General features: G+C 36.7%; 1 protein-coding gene across 2 annotated transcripts in view; it reads left to right on the plus strand.

Annotated features, from left to right (window-relative positions):
• Positions 1-19855, plus strand: part of PAK5 (p21 (RAC1) activated kinase 5) — a 284488-nt gene that overhangs the window by 105906 nt on the left and 158727 nt on the right. For both annotated transcript variants that reach the window (XM_055266349.2, XM_055266350.2), the window contains exon 2: positions 15351-15500. The gene's annotated coding sequence lies outside the window, so the exon portion shown is untranslated. The remainder of the gene's footprint in view (positions 1-15350; positions 15501-19855) is intronic.

Here is a 19855-nt window from a genome sequence, read left to right on the forward strand (position 1 = left end):
TTAATGATCCAACCTTAGGAAGCCATTTGAAATGTGTTAAAATCAGTGTAGGAACTCTCCACACAGATCATTGTGTTTGGACTTTATTTTTAATTTTTATTTTTACTTTTGTACCATAGTGGTATGCTTCTGAGCAGAGAATCAGTTCTGGAAAGATGGATAGAGAACTTCCTGATTCTTGCCAGTCTTTCAAATGACCAGCCATCATGGCAGGAACTAAGATGAGTAATGTTGTTTAAAAAGAGAAAGAAAGAGCCAGGTGCGGTGTCTCATGCCTCTAATCCCAGCACTTTGGGAGGATGAGGCAGGTGGATCACTTGAGGTCAGGAGTTCAAGACCAGTCTGGCCAATATGGTGAAACCCAGTCTCTACTAAAAACACAAAAATTAGTTCGGTGTGGTGGCATCTGCTTGTAATCTCAGCTACTTAGGAGGCTGAGGCAGGAGAATTGCTTGAACCTGGGAGGCAGAGGTTGCAGTGAACCAAGATTGCGCCACTGCACTCCAGCCTGGGTGACAGAGCAAGACTCTGTCAAAAGAAAGAGAGAGAAAGAGAGAGAGAGAGAAGAAAGAAAGAAAAAAGAAAGAAAGAAAGAAAGAAAGAAGAAAGATTGATAACTATGTGAGGTATTGAATATACTAATTAGCTTGATTGTGGTAATTAGTTCACAATGTATACATAAATTATCAATTATACCTCAATAAAGCTGAATGAAAGTAATGTATTATCTCATCTCAATATCAATATTCACTGCCTTCAAATAATTTATCCCAGTGTGTAATTATGCATGCATTTGTTTAATTGATTACAAACTATCTTCCTTACTAAACTATTACTTCTGTGAGGTCAAAAGACCATGTCTGATTTATGCATAATTCACTATCCAGTCCCTAGCCAGTATCTGCCTTTTTAAACACCTGATAAATGTTTAAATCTAGTTCTGAGAAAGTAGGTTCTTCCAGACACAAATTAGTGTCCAGTAAAATACAAACAAAGTGTTATCAGCTAGTTCCAACAGTATTGGTTTAAAGAGAGAGAAGTTGATGTCTTTTCTGGATTATGGTATTGTTTTAGGGTTGTAAATAATCAAAGATGATAATTGGTGTCTATGCAAGCACCATTTCTTCTCCAATAAGGGAGAATTACAAACCTTAAAGCTAACTGGAAGAAAGCATGTCCAGACAGAGGTCTTACTATTTTGGGGATTTCGTTGGGGTATGATTGAAGAGGATGGAGTGAGAGAAAGAGCAAAACAGGAGACAGATATTGACAGACCAACCTAAGATTAGAGAACCCTTGAACTCCCTATAGCCCTTGGGTAGACAGTTGTGTAGGAGAGGGGAAGTGTGTGGGTATGTATGTACCAAGTGGAATTATCAGAGCTATTGGAGGAATCAGATCTACAAGACAGCTCACAAGAGTTTATTTTATCACAAAGACCTGGCAGTAATATGCTAATTTAAACCTGGAAGGATGTAGACTAAAATGTCAACAATGTCTTGAGTACTGGGATTCTGAGTGATTTTTTTTCTACTTTGTGCTTTTATGCATTTTCCCAATTTTTCTACAATGAACACATGAATAATATATAATCAGAAAGTTTTTAAAACGTATAACTTTTTCCATTTATGTTTGGTGCAAACTATTTGTTTCATAATCTCCTGGAATGCAAATGAAAATTTACCCTAGAAAGCACACTTTAAGTATTACTGAGTTATCAGGTAATTTGGCAGCCTTAATGCTTGAAATATTTTATCGATGTTAGAGTACTTAAGCTATTACAACTTTTTTTTTTACTTAAACTTTCAGAAGAGTGTGTTTTTTCCATTTTTGATGCAGTACTAATTTTTGGCAGGAAGTTTTACAGCTTAACATGTCACCTGACCTCTGTACCTTCTATTTGACCTAATGTATCTATAGATCATTTAAATGAGCTCATTTGACTCAAGAGAAAATCCTTACATGTCAATTTTCAATGTAAATGAATTCTGTTTTAAAGACTAATAATTTCATTGGACGCTGATTATAAAATTGTGCTATTAATTTTGACATTTTATATTCACTTCAGACTTTCTATATTATTATGCTTTATTACCCATGCTGCAGAATATAAATAAATGTGTTTTATTATTTGCTTGGGATTTTAACTAAGGCTTAATGGATTTTATTCTGGCAAACTTTAATGTCCCCAAAATTCCTCTACTTGCAAAGTACTTTAGTTACAAATGAGCCAATTTCCATTAACATACTTCCTCTACACTGCAAAGTATCTGCTTTAGAACAGGCATATTTTAAAACTAAAATAAAACCCCAACTAGCTGGTGTCAGCTTTTGTCTTGCTAGTATAATTTCTATCAACATGTTTTAGAAATTTTATTAATCTGTTATATTTGAAATGGCATTGTTTTCCTCTCTGGTTATTGCTATTCCAAAGATCCTTTAACCATTACAGTAAATCACAGAGTTCCTCTAGACTCGAATGCCCAATACAGGAGCCACTAACCACATGTAGCTATTGGGAACTTGAAATGTGGCTACTCCAAATTGAGATGTGCTGAAAGTATAAAACACATACTGGATTTTAAAGTCCTATTGTGAAAAAAATGAATGAAAATGTCTTACTGATACATGTTGAAATGGTGACATTTTGGTTATATTTTGTTAAGTAAAATGCATTATTAAAATTAAACTCACCTCTTTATTTTTCCTTTTAATGCAGCTACTGGAAAATTTAAAATTATATTTGTGACTCACATTTGATTATAATGTGATTATAAAATTGTTCTATTACTTTTGACATTTTATATTCACTTCAGACCTTCTATATTATTATGTTTTATGGTTCACATTATATTTCTATTAGACAGTGATACTTTAGAGCTTGTTTCTTCACAAAGTGGATATGCTCAACCAAAATGTGTTGGTGAATGAAGCCCCCAGTCCTTACATGCATCAAGCCTTGTCAAGATAATATCCACTCAAGCTTTCTCCCACTATGTCAGTGTTCACTGGACCTCACTGAGGTTTCTTGCTGAATATGGCAGCACAAGAATTTTCTCTTATGTAACCTTTGGATTTGCTTTTGGGAAACGTTTCCTGTTAACCATTGGCAAATGTGAATCAGAGTCATTTTTCATTAGATGAGGCTGAGTCCTTATATAATAGATCAAGGGTTAGCACAGCAAACCAGCATACAAGAATTTGAAATCAGCTATCAGAGCTTAGTGAAACAGAAAATCACTCACTTGGGCTAACAGTGGCTGCTTGTGTCTGCAATTTAGTGTGTGTATGTGTATGCCTTCAATCCACAGGAGTCAGCATGACATGTAAGAACACACCCATATCATCATAGCTTCTCCAGATTGTTGTCAAGAGCTTTTTACCTTTTACAAAAAGTCTTCAGAGCCTGAGACACTCGTAAGCGTGCACATATTCTTGCTTTTTTGGTAAAGATTTGTAATGCAGAAGAAATGATAAATACCTAAATTGAAAGCAAGGGCTTGACATTCTTGAGTTTCTTATGTAACTGAGATAATTGTTTAAAAGCAGAAGGTTCCATAGAAGTGTACTTTTTAAAAATTTATCTGAAAACATGCCAGTATAGTAGCACTAATAAATTGAAACATCCTCTTGTCATGGTAATTTTATTGATGAAAGCTGGCATTTAGTTTAAAAATAGTAAATATAAAAACATCAATTTGAATTGTACTAGTTTTTGTTAGAGATATAAACTGTTAATAGCTCTTAAGTATTTTAATTTATAGGTTGTCACTTCTAATATATTTTAATACACACTTCTTATATATTTAATAAAAATAATCTTAAATATTTTAAAATCTGCTATCATATAAATAACTAATTATTTTACATGTCTATTTCTATGACTGTTTTTAGGAGAACATGATTTAGCATTTGTTTGAATAATTCTAATTCTCTCTTTTTTTTTTTTTTTGAGACAATTCTCTCTCTCTCTTTTTTTTTTTCCTCTGTTGCCCAGGCTGGAGTGTAGTGTCGTGGTCACAGCTCACTGCAAACTCCACCTCCCAAGTTCAAGCAATCCTCCCACCTCAGCCACCAGAGTAGCTGGGACTATAGGCACACACCACCACACCTGGCTAGTGGTATTTTTGTATTTCTTGTAGAAACAGAGTTTTGCCATGTTGGGCATGAGTACAAGAATATGTAAAAAAAAAAACAAAACACACACACAGCAAATCTACCACAGGTTTCTTCTATCTTTGAGCTCCACCTGCAGTGGGGATAGATACATGAGTTTTTTCTCATTTCATGGTCCAAGAGGACTGCTGAAACTCCAGCCATCACATCAGTTTTCTAGGCAAGAATCAGTAGAAGCAGGGAAGGTCAAATAGAGCTCATTCAGCCTGCCGTCTCATTCTAATGAGCTTTCCCTAAAGTCTCACTAAAACACCTGTGCTTGCGTTCCATTGACCACCTGTGGGTACAAGAGATACTGAGAAATATGGTCTTTTATATAATACCTCGTGCCTATATAAAATCAGGATTCTGATGCTATGGAAGTGGATATTGAGACAATAACCAGCAGTATCATACACATTAATCAAAGGTACCAACTTTCAGTTTGCTCTGATTGTTGGCAGCATTATCAGACATCCTAACTTTTCAAAAGAAATTACAAACAGGAGTTTTATGTGAAATCTCCTGTATTTTAAATGTTAGCATCTCATTCAAATAAATTTTAAATTTTTATTATGAATTTTTTTTTTTTTTTTTTTGAGATGGAGTTTCGCTCTGTCGCCCAGGCTGGAGTGCAGTGGCACGATCTTGGCTCACTGCAAGCTCCGCCCCCCGGGTTCACACCATTCTCCTGCCTCAGCCTCCCAAGTGGCTGGGACTACAGGTGCCCACCACCACGCCCAGTTAATTTTTTTGTATTTTTATGAAATAATTTTAGGCCTACAGAGAACTTGCAAAAAAATGGTATAAATATTTCCATATGTTCTTCATCCCTAATGTTAACATTTTGTGTAACCATATTAAAATTACCCAAAATTGGAATTTTAAATTGGCACAATACTATAAATGAAGAATTGGCATTATTTTGTAGTGAGCCAGATAGGAACTATTTTAGGTATCTGTCACTACGACTTAATTCCGCTATTGTAGTGAGAAATTAGTCATAGACAATGCATAAACAAATGAAGGTATATCTTTTCCAATAAAACTTTATTTACAAAAAAGAAACAGATCTAGGAAGGATTGGCCATGGGCTATAGTTTGCCAACTCCTGCTGTAAACTAAACTTATAGACCTTATTTGATTTCATCAGTTTTCTCATTAACATCCTTTCTCTGTTCAATCCAAGATCCAAAATGTATTTAGTTATGAAACATACAATTAACTCATTTAAAATGAACAACTTAGTGACATTTAGTACATTCAAAAAGTCGTGCAACTACCACCTCTATCTAATTCCAAAACATTTCCATTGCTCCAAAATAAAACCCTGTATCCGTTAAGCAGTTACTCCTCATTTTCCTGTTGCCCAGTCTCTGGTAACCACAAATCTGCTGTCTGTGTCTATGGATCTACCTATTCTGGATAGTTCATATAAGTACACTTATAAAATACGTGTCTTTTTGTGCCTGCCTTCTTTCCCCTGACATGTTTTTGAGGTTCATCCACACTAGCATGTATGAGTACTTTATTCCTTTTTCTGTTGAATAACATCTGACTGATTGGATATACTACATGTTATTTATCCAATCACCTCTTGATGGTCATTTGAGTTGTTCCCACCTTTTGGCTGTTATCAGTAGTATCATTATGAACATTCCTATACTACATTTCTGTTCAGAGCCTGTTTTCAGTTTTTTGGGGTATATACCTGGGAGTGGAATTGCTATTATCACAGTGGCAACATAATTTTTTAATGTGTAAAATAAAATACCTAGGATTATTTTTAAAAGGCAATAATGTTGATACAGAGCTATCAAAACATTAAATAAAATAAATGTGTGTTATGGTGATATATATTTCTTGATTTTGCAGTATAAGAAGATCTAATGGCAAGTCTACTAACTGCCATGCATTCAAAGTATACATGATATTTCCAGGCATCTGCAACACTTGTAATATGAAAGGGTTTGTGTTTTTTTGGTCACAGCTCCTTCCAGTATTACTGGGATTTATTGGCTGTTAAAGACTAATAAAAATAAAAATAACTTTTTTTCTATCCAAATTCATGGAACCCTTGAAGTCTATCTAATTGAGCCCAGGGACAGTTATGACCCCCAGTTAAGAATCCCTGTTTTAAAGAAGGAGAGTGATGATGAAAAACTCACTTCCTAGTAGCACATTTATCTCTGTCTAACTCTCTCACCACTCTTCTCCCATCTCATCTTTTGTCTTAGGAAATCTAAACTCAGCAGAATCAGCTTGGACAGGTGCAGATTCATTGAAGTGAAGGTTAGTGAATTCACACACTCCAAAGACACTACGATGGAGTTTTAAACTGTTATCTTTTACCATTTTAGGTGCCAGATTAAATTTAAGTTAATTTCCATATAACTTAAACACAGGAATTAAAATAGCTTTTCTAAACCTAATGTTGTGTAGTACTTTAGAGTATCTAAAGTTCTCACACATACATCATTGTATTTAATCCTCTGAAAATTGTGTAAGTAGGTGTTGTAAAGTAAGTACATGCTGTTATTACCTTGGTTTTAGGATGAGGAAGCCCAGGGACAAAACAGTGTAGTCAATTAAGTTTAAAAGGCAAACACAATGGGCTAGAACCTGGGTCATCTAGTTAATACAAGCTTTAAGTGCTTTTTCTATTGGAGCAGAAAATCAATATATCTAAACATAATTGTTTACTTGGCTTTTCAGTGTAAAGAAGAGTTACTCCAAAAATAAAAGCCAACACGTTATAAATTGCTCTCTAAATGGGGAAAAAGGGAGCAGTAATGTGATAATATTATAGTTCACAGTCCTAGAAAGCTCAATTCTTCTATTGTCTCAAGGGAGATGTCTCAAAGAGGCCAGAAACTCAAACCAGATATTTTCCTGTAGGAAAAGGTGAAGATGTTTTCAAAAACTGAGTTTTATTATTACCTGAAAAGAAAAATAAAATAGTGCTCAATCTGCATTTGGAGAAATCCCAAAACAATATAGTTCTGTATGCTCTGAGAACTTTCTGTAGAGAGGATTTCCTGCATTCGACAAATGCATAAATAATTTCTGCCCAAATGCAGTCCCGTATGTCACAGTTTTCTTGTTTTGAATGAAAGAAAATCCATTAGTGAGTGGGTTAGGTTTTCTACGCACCAAAAGTTACTTATTCAATTTTTTAGAGTTTCTATTATGTTGCTTTCTCCTCTGGACACAGAACATACCTTATTCCAACAGTGAAGGAAAAGAAAAAATGCTGAGCTCTGGCTATAAATATTTTATCATATATAGAGACAAAGATCACAGAGGGGCAGATGAGTAGCAGGAAACAAATGTGATGTCGTCTTCAAATCCTCAGAGGAGGTTTATATTAAACTGTCTCTGCCAGCTTGTTTTCTGCCTGGGTTTTACACTGTCAAACCTGGTAATGGAACCCTTTTGTGTACTTGGAGTTCACCTACTGGATGAGGAATGCAGCATCTAACTGGAAGTGTTAAAATTATCCGTGTTATAAAGTATACACAAAGAAAAATTGGCAGTGATGAAGACATATTTCTAAGAAAGATGATCCATATTTATTTTTTTTGGAAAGATTCTATCCTAGTAAAGACAATAGGTTAAAAAATATGTTGTGTGTTGAGTTTTCTCAATTCAGTTTATTCTTTTTCTCCTGTTACTCTAATGTCTCAGAGTTGTTGGAAGGTTTTAATCTAATGGGATCTAGCATCTTTCATGATTTCGCAACCCATTGGAATTTATTTGGCTAGAACTCAATATTAATGAGGACAAGGTCTTGAGCCCATTCTCCATGAGGGGAGGAAAACTGCTATTTTCCTGACATAATGGCACAGACAACGTATCAAACCTACTACTCACAAAATTGCATCTCTGGGTACAAGGAAAAGTGGATGAAAGGGTGAATAATACAACTGTTCTAAATTACAGATCTGATGGAACCCTTCCTGTCTCTAAGTTACCTTGAAATGTATTTGCATAAGGAGCTACCATCCTTGAATGTGAGGAGGGGAAAAAAAGCATGCAGAGACTGTTTATACTAGTAGAGCTGATAGTAAATCTTCCTTCCGTTTTATATACAATAGAATTTTAGAGTTTAAAATGTTTAAAGTTTAAATTTTAGAGTTTTTAAACTCTAAAATTCTATGGTATATAAAACAGAAGAAGGCTCATTAACTCTGAGATATGAATATATTATTGATACTGGTCACTTACCAATGTGCCTAATAGTATACTCATATCTCAGAGTCAGGTGCCATTTGTAAAGCAGTTGTTATATGTATTGAATGCATATCATGAATGAGTATCTGATTTCCAACATCCCCAATATAGGAGTAAAATGTCCAGTGAATCTATGTAAATGGAGTACAAAATGGCGGCCGGGCGCTGTGGCTCACACCGGTAATGCCGGCACTTTGGGAGGCCGAGGCGGGTGTATCACTTGAGGTCAGGAGTTTGAGACCAGCCTCGCCAACATGGTGGAACCCTGTCTCTACTAAAAATACAAAAATTAGCCAGGCGTGGTGGCGGGCACCTGTAATCCCAGCCACTCGGGAGGCTGAGGTAGGAGAATCACTTGAACCTGGGAGGCGGAGGTTGCAATGAGCCAAGATGGTGCCACTGCACTCCAGCCTGGGCAACAGAGTGAGACTTGGTCCTTGGTCTCAAAAACAAAACAAAACAAGAAAACAGAACGACATGGCATAAACTTATGTGAAAACTTAGTTATGCTTAGCTAGGACATTTAGGATTGTGTGTTTGCTTGTTTGTTTCTTTTTAAATTATTTGCAGATATCAGGTCACTGATTTTTGGCTTGAAGAGCTAAATTTGGTGACTAAAATGCTGCTTGGAATGGTTTTGTATTTGGTAAAAAATGCGTGCTAATTTGTTTACTAATCATTATTGGCCAGGTACTCTGCATAGGCCATTTTTTAGAAAATGGTATTCATCTCCATCTTTCAGATGAGTAAATAATCTCAGGAAATAATAAATTGCCTCAAATCGTGCAGCTAGTAAAAGGTGGAGTCAGTCTGTGGATACAAAGCCAACTCCTTCCTCTTGAAGGTTGGAAATGCAAATTCTAAATTTAATTGACATCTGTACCTTTTGTTAAAATATGCATTATCAGCATGTTCAGAATGGAATAGCTGTTATCTGAACATAGTCTACTAAACATTCAGCATTCAGATTTCTTTTTTTTTTTTTTTTTTGAGATAAGTTCTGGCTCTGTCACCCAGGCTGGAATACGGTGGCGTGATCTCAGCTCACTGCAACCTCTACCTCCCAGGCTCAAGCCATCCCCATACCCCAGCCTTCCAAGTAGCTGGGACTACAGGTCTGCACCACCACACCCAGCTCATTTTTGTACTTTTTGTGGAGACGGGGTTTTGCCATGTTGCTCAGGCTGGTCTCAAACTCATGAGCTCAAGTGATCAGCTTGCCTCTGCCTTCCAGAATGCTAGGATTACAGGGTGAGCCACCACACCCGGCCCCCAGATTGCTTTTTAAAAGTCAGTAATGGTAATATGGCTTTAGCAGAGATATATGGGTAAAGTCTTCTTAATGACATGTTTTAAGAGAAAGAAATATGAGAGGAGAGATTTAGTGATGATTTGAGAAGGTCTTAAAGTAATTTTATGATATCTAATATTTACTTGATTAATTTGGCTATTTGTAGCATAAATAGAAAATTAAAAGTAGTACAAATCCTTAGAAAATAAACTCAAAATGGTTAATCATATAGAAAATGTAATACAGTGATGTTAACAAAATACAGAAATTTACAAAATGCATTTGGTTTTATTTTTCTGGATCAAAGTATTACTTCTGTCAAATATATTGAATTATCTTATTATTATGCAGTAGACCCACACGATTATATCAATTTTAAAATTGCATTCCATGACAAGGGGACTTGTCTGCTGATACTCTAAACTATTTGAATAGGGTATCAAAAGATGCAGAAAAGAAATTATGTCTACTTATATTTTAGCCTATTTCGAACTAATTTAAAAGCAACTATCAGAACCGTCCTTCTAGAATTTATTGTTGCCTGTGTAAGGCATTGCTTTTTACTAAGTCCTAGTGATCCTAGCAATAATAGTTTAAAACATAGAGCATGCTTTTGAGAAGATTTTCTTTTTTAGCTACTGCATGTTCTTTCTTTGATTTTTATTTATATATATGTATATATATTTTATTGTACTTTAAGTTCTAGGGTACATGTGCACAATGTGCAGGTTTGTTACATATGTATACATGTGCCATGTTGGTGTGCTGCACCCATTAACTCATCATTTACATTAGGTATATCTCCTAATGCTATCCCTCCCCGCTCCCCCAACCCCACAACAGGCCCCAGTGTATGATGCTCCCCTTCCTGTGTCCAAGTGTTCTCATTGTTCAATTTCCACCTATGAGTGAGAACATGCGGTGTTTGGTTTTTTGTCCTGCGATAGTTTGCTGAGAATGATGGTTTCCAGCTTCATCCATGTCCCTACAAAGGGCAAGAACTCATCCTTTTTTATGGCTGCATAGTATTCCATGGTGTATATGTGCCACATTTTCTTAATCCTGTCTATCATTGTTGGACATTTGGGTTGGTTCCAAGTCTTTGCTATTGTGAATAGTGCCTCAATAAACATACGTGTGCATGTGTCTTTATAGCAGCATGATTTATAATCCTTTGGGTATATACCCAGTAATGGGATGGCTGAGTCAAATGGTATTTCTAGTTCTAGATCCCTGAGGAATCGCCACACTGACTTCCACAATGGTTGAACTAGTTTACAGTCCCACCAACAGTGTAAAAGTTTTCCTATTTCTCCACATCCTCTCTAGCACCTGTTGTTTCCTGACTTTTTAATGATTGCCATTCTAACTGGTGTGAAATGGCATCTCATTATGGTTTTGATTTGCATTTCTCTGATGGCCAGTGATGATGAGCATTTTTCCGTGTGTCTGTTGGCTGCATAAATGTCTTCTTTTGAGAAGTGTCTTCATATCCTTCACCCACTTGTTGATGGGGTTGTTTGTTTTTTTCTTGTAAATTTGAGTTCTTTGTAGATTGTGGATATTAGCCCTTTGTCAGATGAGTAGATTGCAAAATTTTTCTCCCATTCTGTAGGTTGCCTGTTCACTCTGTTGGTAGTTTCTTTTGCTGTGCAGAAGCTCTTTAGTTTAATTAGATCCCATTTGTCAATTTTGACTTTCGTTGCCATTGCTTTTGGTGTTTTAGACATGAAGTCCTTGCCCATGCCTATGTCCTGAATGGTAATGCCTAGGTTTTCTTCTAGGGTTTTTATAGTTTTAGGTCTAACATGTAAGTCTTTAATCCATCCTGAATTAATTTTTGTATAAGGTGTAAGGAAGGGATCCAGTTCCAGTTTTCTACATATGGCTAGCCAGTTTTCCCAGCACCATTTATTAAATAGGGAATTCTTTCCCCATTTCTTGTTTTTGTCAGGTTTGTCAAAGATCAGATGGTTGTAGATGTGTGGTATTGTTTCTGAGGGTTCTGTTCTGTTCCATTGGTCTATATCTGTTTTGGTACCACTACCATGCTGTTTTGGTTACTATAGGCTTGTAGTAGAAGATAATTTTAGCAACAAATTACTTTCTATGAAGTACAAGTCAATCAATGTTAAAAGTAACCATTTTAAAATATTGAGAAGTAAACTTAATTGGAAAATCTTCACAACACCTTTAAAACATAAATTCATATTCTAAGGGGGTCTTAAACATTTTTCAAATGCACTGGAAAATAGCCATGTAAAGTGTGATCTCTCCATTGTACCTCTCACAGAGTACTTGCATTTTTACAGAAAACACGAGGAACTAAGTATGAACCTTTTTTACCTGCAGTTAACTGGTGCAAATAATGAAATAAAAGCTGGTATTTCTTATTCTTTTTTTTTTTTTTTTTTTTTTTTGAGACGGAGTCTCGCTCTGTCGCCCAGGCTGGAGTGCAGTGGCGTGATCTCTGGTATTTCTTATTCTTATCCAAGGAGAAAAATGGAACAATTTTCTAGGAATTTAGGTTGACCTATAATGGACAAGGCAAACTATTAACCTACAATTATTTTCAGGGAAATTTTCTTTGAACTTGTCTGAAAATTGGAGGAGCAATAATTAATATCATGCAGAAGAAAATACCTGGGCTCTGGGATTTCATTTTTTATAGATATGTCATAATTGTACCTATTTTGGGGATACATGTGATGTTTTGATACAGGTGTACAATGCAAAAATAAAGTCAAGGTAATTGAGATATCCATCACCTCAAACATTTACCATTTCTTTGTGTTGGGAACATTACAATTCTTCTCTTCTAGTTATTTTGAAATATACAGTAAATTACTATTAACTGTAATTTTCCTACAGCACTCCCAAATATTAGAACTTATTCCTTCTATCTAACTGTATTTTTATACTCATTAATCAACTTCTCTTCATTTCTCTTGCTCCCCACTTTCCAGTCTCTGGAAACCATAATTCTACCATCTATCTCCATGAGGTCTACATTTTTTTAGCTCCCATGTGTGAGTGAGAACATTTTCTTTGCCTGGCTTGTTTCACTTAACATAATAACCTGCAGTTCCATCCATATTGCTGCCAATGACAGAAATTAATTTCTTTTTGTGACTGAATAGTATTTGATTGTATACATATACCACATTTTCTTTTTTTTTTTTTTTTGAGACGGAGTCTCGCTCTGTCGCCCAGGCTAGAGTGCAGTGGCGCGATCTCGGCTCACTGCAAGCTCCGCCTCCCGGGTTCACGCCATTCTCCTGCCTCAGCCTCTCCGAGTAGCTGGGACTACAGGCGCCCGCCACCGCGCCCGGCTAATTTTTTGTATTTTTAGTAGAGACGGGGTTTCACCGTGGTCTCGATCTCCTGACCTCGTGATCCGCCCGCCTCGGCCTCCCAAAGTGCTGGGATTACAAGCGTGAGCCACCGCGCCCGGCCACCACATTTTCTTTATCCATTCTTTCAGTGATGGAAACTTAGGTTGATTCCATATCTTGGCTATTATGAATAGTACTGAAATAAACATGGATGTGGAGATATCTATTCAATACATTGATTTCCTTTCTTTTGATATTTACTCAGCAGTAGAATTGCTGGATTGTATGGTAGTTCTATTTTTAGTTTTCTGAGAAACCTCCATGCTGTTTTCCGTAATGACTGTATTACTTTACATTCCCACCAACAGCATACAAGTATTTCCCTCTCTCTGCATCCTTGCCAGCATTTATTTTTTTTTCTTTTTGATAATAGCCATTCTAACTGGAGTGTGATAATATCTCATTGTGGTTTTGATTTGCATTTCCCTGATAATTAGTGATGTTGAGCATTTTTTCAAACATCTGTTGGACATTTGTATGTCTTCTTTTGAGAAAGGTCTATTTGGGTCTTTCATCCATTTTTAATTGGATTATTATTTGCTATTGAGTTGTTTGAGTTTCTAATATATCCTGGTTATTAACCTCTTGTCAGATGGATAGTTTGCAAATATTTTCTCTCATACTGTAGATTGCCTCTTCACTTTGTCAATTGTTTCCTTTGCTGTTCAGAAGTTTTTTAGCTTGATGTAATCCCATTTGTCTACTTTTGTTTTTGTTGCGTATTCTTTTGAGGTCTTACCCCAAAAATCTTTGCCTAGACCAATGTCTTGTAATGTTTTCTCAATGTTTTCTTCTAGTAGTTTCATAGTTTAGGTTTTACATTTAAGTCTTTAATCAACTTTAAGTTCATTTTTGCATATAGTGAGAGAGAAGGGTCTAGTTTCATTCTTCTGTATATGTATATCAGGTTTTCCTAGCATCATTTATTAAACAGACTGTCCTTTCCTCAATGGATGTTCTTGGAGCCTTTGGCAAAATTAGTTGCCTGTAAGTGCATAGATTTATTTCCGTGACCTTTATTCTGTTCTATTCATTGACATGTCTGTTTTCATGCTAGTAACATGTTGGTTTGGTTACTATAGCTTTGTAGTATAATCTGAAATCAAGTACTTTAATGCCTCCAGTTTTATTCTTTCTGCTCAGGACTGCTTTAGTTATTCGGAGTCTTTTGTGTTTCTGCGTGAATTTTAGGATTCCTTTTTCTATTTCTGCAAAGAATGTTATTAATATTTTGATAGGATTGCTGGAATTTGTCTTTTTAATAGGACAGCAGAGAATATAAGAAATAATATTTGCTTTCAGTTCCTGGGTCTTTCATGAAGAATATGAAATCTGTATGTAGTCCTTTTCTACCCTATCTATAATATTTATTAGTTACTCATTTAAATGGCAAGGGTATGTTGAACTACAAACAAGGTTGGGAATTTGTATAATCCGCATATAACTGTGATTCAGCCAATATGTATATAGCTGATTCTCATTATTTGTGATTTCATATTTACAGATTCACCTTCTCATATCTTCTACATCTTTGTGCTTAATGTTGGTGTTTCCATGGTTTGAAACGGCCCCATAGTGTAGGGCTGACATGCTGTCTCATGTTCCTAAGCACAGTAGGCTGTCACGCGTCTTATGGAGAAAACACGTGTGTTAGAAAATCTTTATTGAGGCATAAGCTACAGTGCTGTTGATTGTGAGTTCCACCTTAATAAATCAACAATATGTATAAACAGTGACACACATAAAACAAAAGTTATGTATTGATTATTTGACAAAAATATTGGAGCCAGAGACTTGCAGAAACCTAACCCTCTATTTCTCCTAGGAACAATGCTTCAGTATTTGCTAATTTAGTGTTTGTGGTAACTTCATAAATCATAACTACTGCAAATATCCAGAATTGACTGTATTGAAAATGTACAATTACCAGGTAGTGGGCTAGGCCCCAGAGATTCAGGGACCAAAGGCACAGTTCCTGGCCCCACAAGGTTCACCATCTATTGGAGAGATGGATTTGTAATAGAATAATTATTCACAGTGGAGAAAATGCTGTGGTACAGATGCAGCCAAGGTACTAAGAGGAGTCTAATCCTACCTGAGGTGTCCCGGTAATAATATACAGATCTGTAGCTGCATGCCTGAGAAAATGATAGAAACAGTAAAAAGGAATGCACTGCATGTGGGAGAATGTAAAGCAAATGTGGCTATATGTTTATTTTTAAGCACAGCATAATGTTAGTGGGGTTCTGAGTCATTTTGGTACTGTATTGTTACAGAAATACACTGTGGTGAAATGCTTCCACCTCTTGCTAAAATGAACACTGAGAAAAAATGAAGAAGACTGACAAGCACCAACGAAAAGTTGCAGAAAAGAAATAGCCACACTCCTCTGGAGTCTTTAATTCATCCACAGCCATCATATAAAGGTAGGGGAATAAATTACCTTATGGTTTTGTCCTTCTAAAATGCGTTTTAAATTAAACAATACTAAAAACACAGCAACATGCCTGTATTGATTCAACAGTATTCTCTGGGTGACTGCCGTAGGCCTGCAAACTGTTGTAGGCGCTGGAAACTAAAAGGGCAAGCCTATGGCCTTACAGAAGCTGTCATTCCAGTGGAAAGGGTAAGTAAATAAATGAAAAGGAAACTGACAACATTGATAATGTTTATGAACACGATAAGCAGGTTAACGAGATAAGGGATGAGGGACTACTTTAGTTTGAGTGTCAGAGCAGCACACTTAGAGAGTTGGAGCTGAGAACTGAGTGATAGAAAAAATCCAGCCGACTAGGGTTTGAAGATCATACCATCCATGTGTCATGAACCAGGATCCATGTGGATATATTCAAGGTTTGGAAACCAGGCCAGTATCACTTTAAGAGAGGGGCTTTGAAGAAGCAGGATGTAGGAGATGAAGCTGGAGAGCTCTTTAGATGTGGGAAAGTGTCTTCATTTTATTTTAATAAAGATGGAAGTTATTGGAGAATCATTAGGAGGTGAATGAAAGAATTTATATTTTTTAAAGGCCATTCTTCTTTATTATAGCCAACTAGTATGTATGGGGGTCGCAGGAGCTGAAAACAGGGTGCTCTTACCCATGTGAAAGATACTGCTGACTTGGCTTAGGGATGTGGTATTGGAGATGGATGAATCTGAAAGATATTTGGGCATAGATGACCACCCAAGCTCTTATGAAGCTCCAAATATATTTCCAATTTCCATATGCAGGCTATGCTGTCTATTTGCATTTTAATACACAATAGTCAGATTGTAATTTATTCTACTATTTCAAAGAACTGCTTATGATATGTATGTCTGTGGCCTGCTTCTGAAACTTAGAGGGTGTTGATGTCAAATTGTGAAAATAAAGAAAATTCTGCCCAAAATCTCATATTCTAGGTGGGTTATCTTGTAACACTCAGAGACTTGAGCATTCCAGATGTGTTTGTAGCTCTTCTCCTGCTTCCTGGATGGCTCCTGACTTCTAAGAACATTGTTGCTCAAGCCACTGAGAGACAGCCTGTGGGAAGGGTGTCCTTCTAGATGAGAAATAAGAGATTTTTAAGGACTAGTGGCTTAAGTCAGTCAAGCATAACTTCAAGACTAAAACTTTTATACTGGGTTATTCATAGATGGAATGTTGAAGGGAAAATTAAAATCCAATTTCAAATTGCTGCTTTAAAAAGATGAGAATATATGGATTCAAGCAACGGTTACCAGAGAAACTTATACTCTGTGCAGTGAGGGTTTCACATCTTATATTATGTAACCATTGTGCAATGTCCATAGGGGAGGGAAGGGAGGAAAAGAAATGTATGCGATGACCTTGTAGGTCCAAATTTGCGAGAAGCCAACCACTACTGTTGGAGGGTGGACAACCCTAAAGTCTGTGCTCAGAAGAGTTATTCATGATAGCTCAACTGAATGGTATTTTAAGATCTCAGCAAAGTGCAGCTTGCTTTCCAATATTCATAACTGTCTGAAATGGTTCTAAACTTGTATGGTGTAAGAATTCTTCCTTCCTCCACCCCAGATCCTTCTGTAAAGCTTTTGGTCGTTAGAAAACAGACCCAGTGCAGCAATTATACAGAGCTGGATAATTAAAAAGTCTCATGAGACTCTACAAGTTCACAGGAGAGCCAAGGCTCAAGCTTACTGAGGGATATTTTGTACCACACAGCTCAGGTAGCTAAAAGCAAGCTTTGTTAAGAAGTAAACAGGTGCAAACCATCAATCAGTACAATTTTGATAAACAGCATAGACAAGCTGGTACAGAATGCTGGTGGGGTTTTAGACTTTTCACAGCACCTTATAAATCACTAGGTACTACATTTCACCTCTGACTTGGCCAAAATCAATACGATGTTTCCAGGTGCCCATCAGCATAAGCAAAGAGCTACCTCCGGTGCACAAGTTAACCCTTTCCTCATATACTTAGAGAATTGAGCCAGGATGAAAACAAAGAAGACCTAAAGATGACATACCCCATTCTGTGATTAGTCTTGTCATCCACTGGACTAGATAAAACTCTTTGATTAGCTAGAGAGATCATTAAAAGGCTAGGCCTTTCAAATGGAAGTCAAAGTTCCTTAAGAAATTATTGGATTCTGAAGCAACAAGACTAACATAAACTAGAAAGAGTAATGGTGCCTTAGGTTGATTTCTCCAGAAGCAGAGAGTGAAACAAAAAAAATGGAGTGGTGTTTATTCAGAGGTGATGCCAGCATACATTTGTAGGGTAGTGTGGATGTGAGGCAGAGGAAAGAAGGAAGACAGAAAAGGTGCCTTATCATTTCTGTGATCAAGAGGGGTACAATCACATTAGGTAACTTTGGGATACAGCATAGAACATAACTTGGATTTATCCCAACCAAGGGCATGGAAATTAGGGTATTTAGCTATCTTCTCCCATCTATCTCAACTAAGGGCTGCTCCCTTAGGTGGAGGTGTGGAGTATCAACTCCCTGGTATTTGTAACGTGCCATACATGTAGACCAAGAAAACTCCAGCAGCCAGAGGAAGCCCTCAGGCAGAGTCCCAGATATTTGCTTTTGAAAGCCACCATCAGGTCAACTTGCACAATGATGATAACTGCCAATGAGATGAGGATAGAGCACCTACAGTTTCTGCTACAAGAAGTGACAACAAAGATGATGGTGATGATCATGATCATATGAATAGAGCTATCATTTATTGAGCAACTAGAAGCCAAGTCCTATATTAAATGCTTTACATGCATTTTATCATTTAATTCTTATCTGTTGGATATCCATTCTGTGTCAGGTGAGAGATATTTATACATGGTTTTATATATATAATCACCACAATCTTGTAGAATGTATATTATTCCAGTCTAATTTAGAGATGACCACACAAGACTCATCAAGGTTAACCAAATTATCTGAAGTAACATAGGAAATACAGTTGAGATTCAAACCCGGGTTTGTCTGCCTCCAAAAGAGTCCCTTGGCTTAGGCAACATTGTAATCCTTAATTAACTAATTAATCATTGACATTTTTCTGACACTCATCTATTAAAAAGTCAGCAGGCACTATATAGATTCTGAGATACAAAACAAAAATTGCGCCTGTTCCCAAGGAGTTCTGTGTTTGTGGAAGAGAAATACCAAAAAAACTGTAGTGTTATAAGGGCTATACTAGAAATATGTTGTAGCTATTGAACAGGATCAGTAAAGAGAGTATCACTTGCTGCTATATAACAAATAGCCCCATAACTCAGTGACTTAAAATAATAAGCATGTGTTATTGATCATGAGCCTGTGGGTGAGTTGGGGACCTCTACTGATTTGGACTCAGCTTGGCTGATCTTAGCTAGGTTTGCTCTGTAGTCTGCTGACAGTTTGGCTGGGGCTGAATAGTCTCAGATGCTTCACTCCCATGTCTGGTGATTGACTGGATGTGGCTAGGGCAACTCACTTCTCCAGCAGGCTAGCCAAGACTTATTTATGGCAACTGAGCCATGTGGATCACTCATTCAAGAGAATAAGTGTAAGTATGCAAGGCTGCTCAAGACCTGGCCTCAGAACAATCACTTCTACAACATATAGACCAATGAAATTCACAGACCAGCTCAGATTTAAGGGATGTGGAAATAGACTGTACCTCCTGGTTAGAGGAGTTCAAAGTCACGTTGCAAAAGACATTGATAAAGGAAGGGGAAGAACTAGATTGCAAACAATCTACCAGGAAGAAAACATCTGAATAAAAGATTACAGAGTAAGTAGGTATTCCCTCGCCAAATAAGATTGGAAGAGAATTTAAAGCAAGAAGGGGCTGGGCACCATGGCTCATGCCTATAGTCCTAGCACTTTAAGAGGTGGAGGTAGAAGGATCACTTGGGCCCAGAAGTTTGAGACCAGCCTGGGCAAATAGACCCTATCTCTACAAAAAATAAAATAAATTAACTGAGCATGGTGGCACTGCCTGTGATCCCAGCTGCTTTGGAGGCTGAGGTGGGAGGATCACTTGAGCCTGGGAAGTAGGCTGTGATCATACCACTGCACTCCAGGCTAGACCACAGAGCAAGACCCTATCTCAAAAGAAAAAAAAAAAAGAAAGAACAGAACAGAAAAGAAAATAAAGCAGGATAGTATGTATTTAAAGACACAGGAATATAGTGTTCCATAATGCTGTCAGGTTACTTGGGAATGGTGAGGGAGAGAGAGGAGGATTAAAGACAAGAAATCTGTAAAATGTACCAGAATTCGGGAAAATAAAAGTTAATTTGCAGACAGAATAATATGTTTATGAAAAAGTG

This window comes from Symphalangus syndactylus, chromosome 24 (assembly GCF_028878055.3).
Source record: "Symphalangus syndactylus isolate Jambi chromosome 24, NHGRI_mSymSyn1-v2.1_pri, whole genome shotgun sequence".
Classification (NCBI taxonomy): Eukaryota; Metazoa; Chordata; class Mammalia; order Primates; family Hylobatidae; genus Symphalangus; species Symphalangus syndactylus.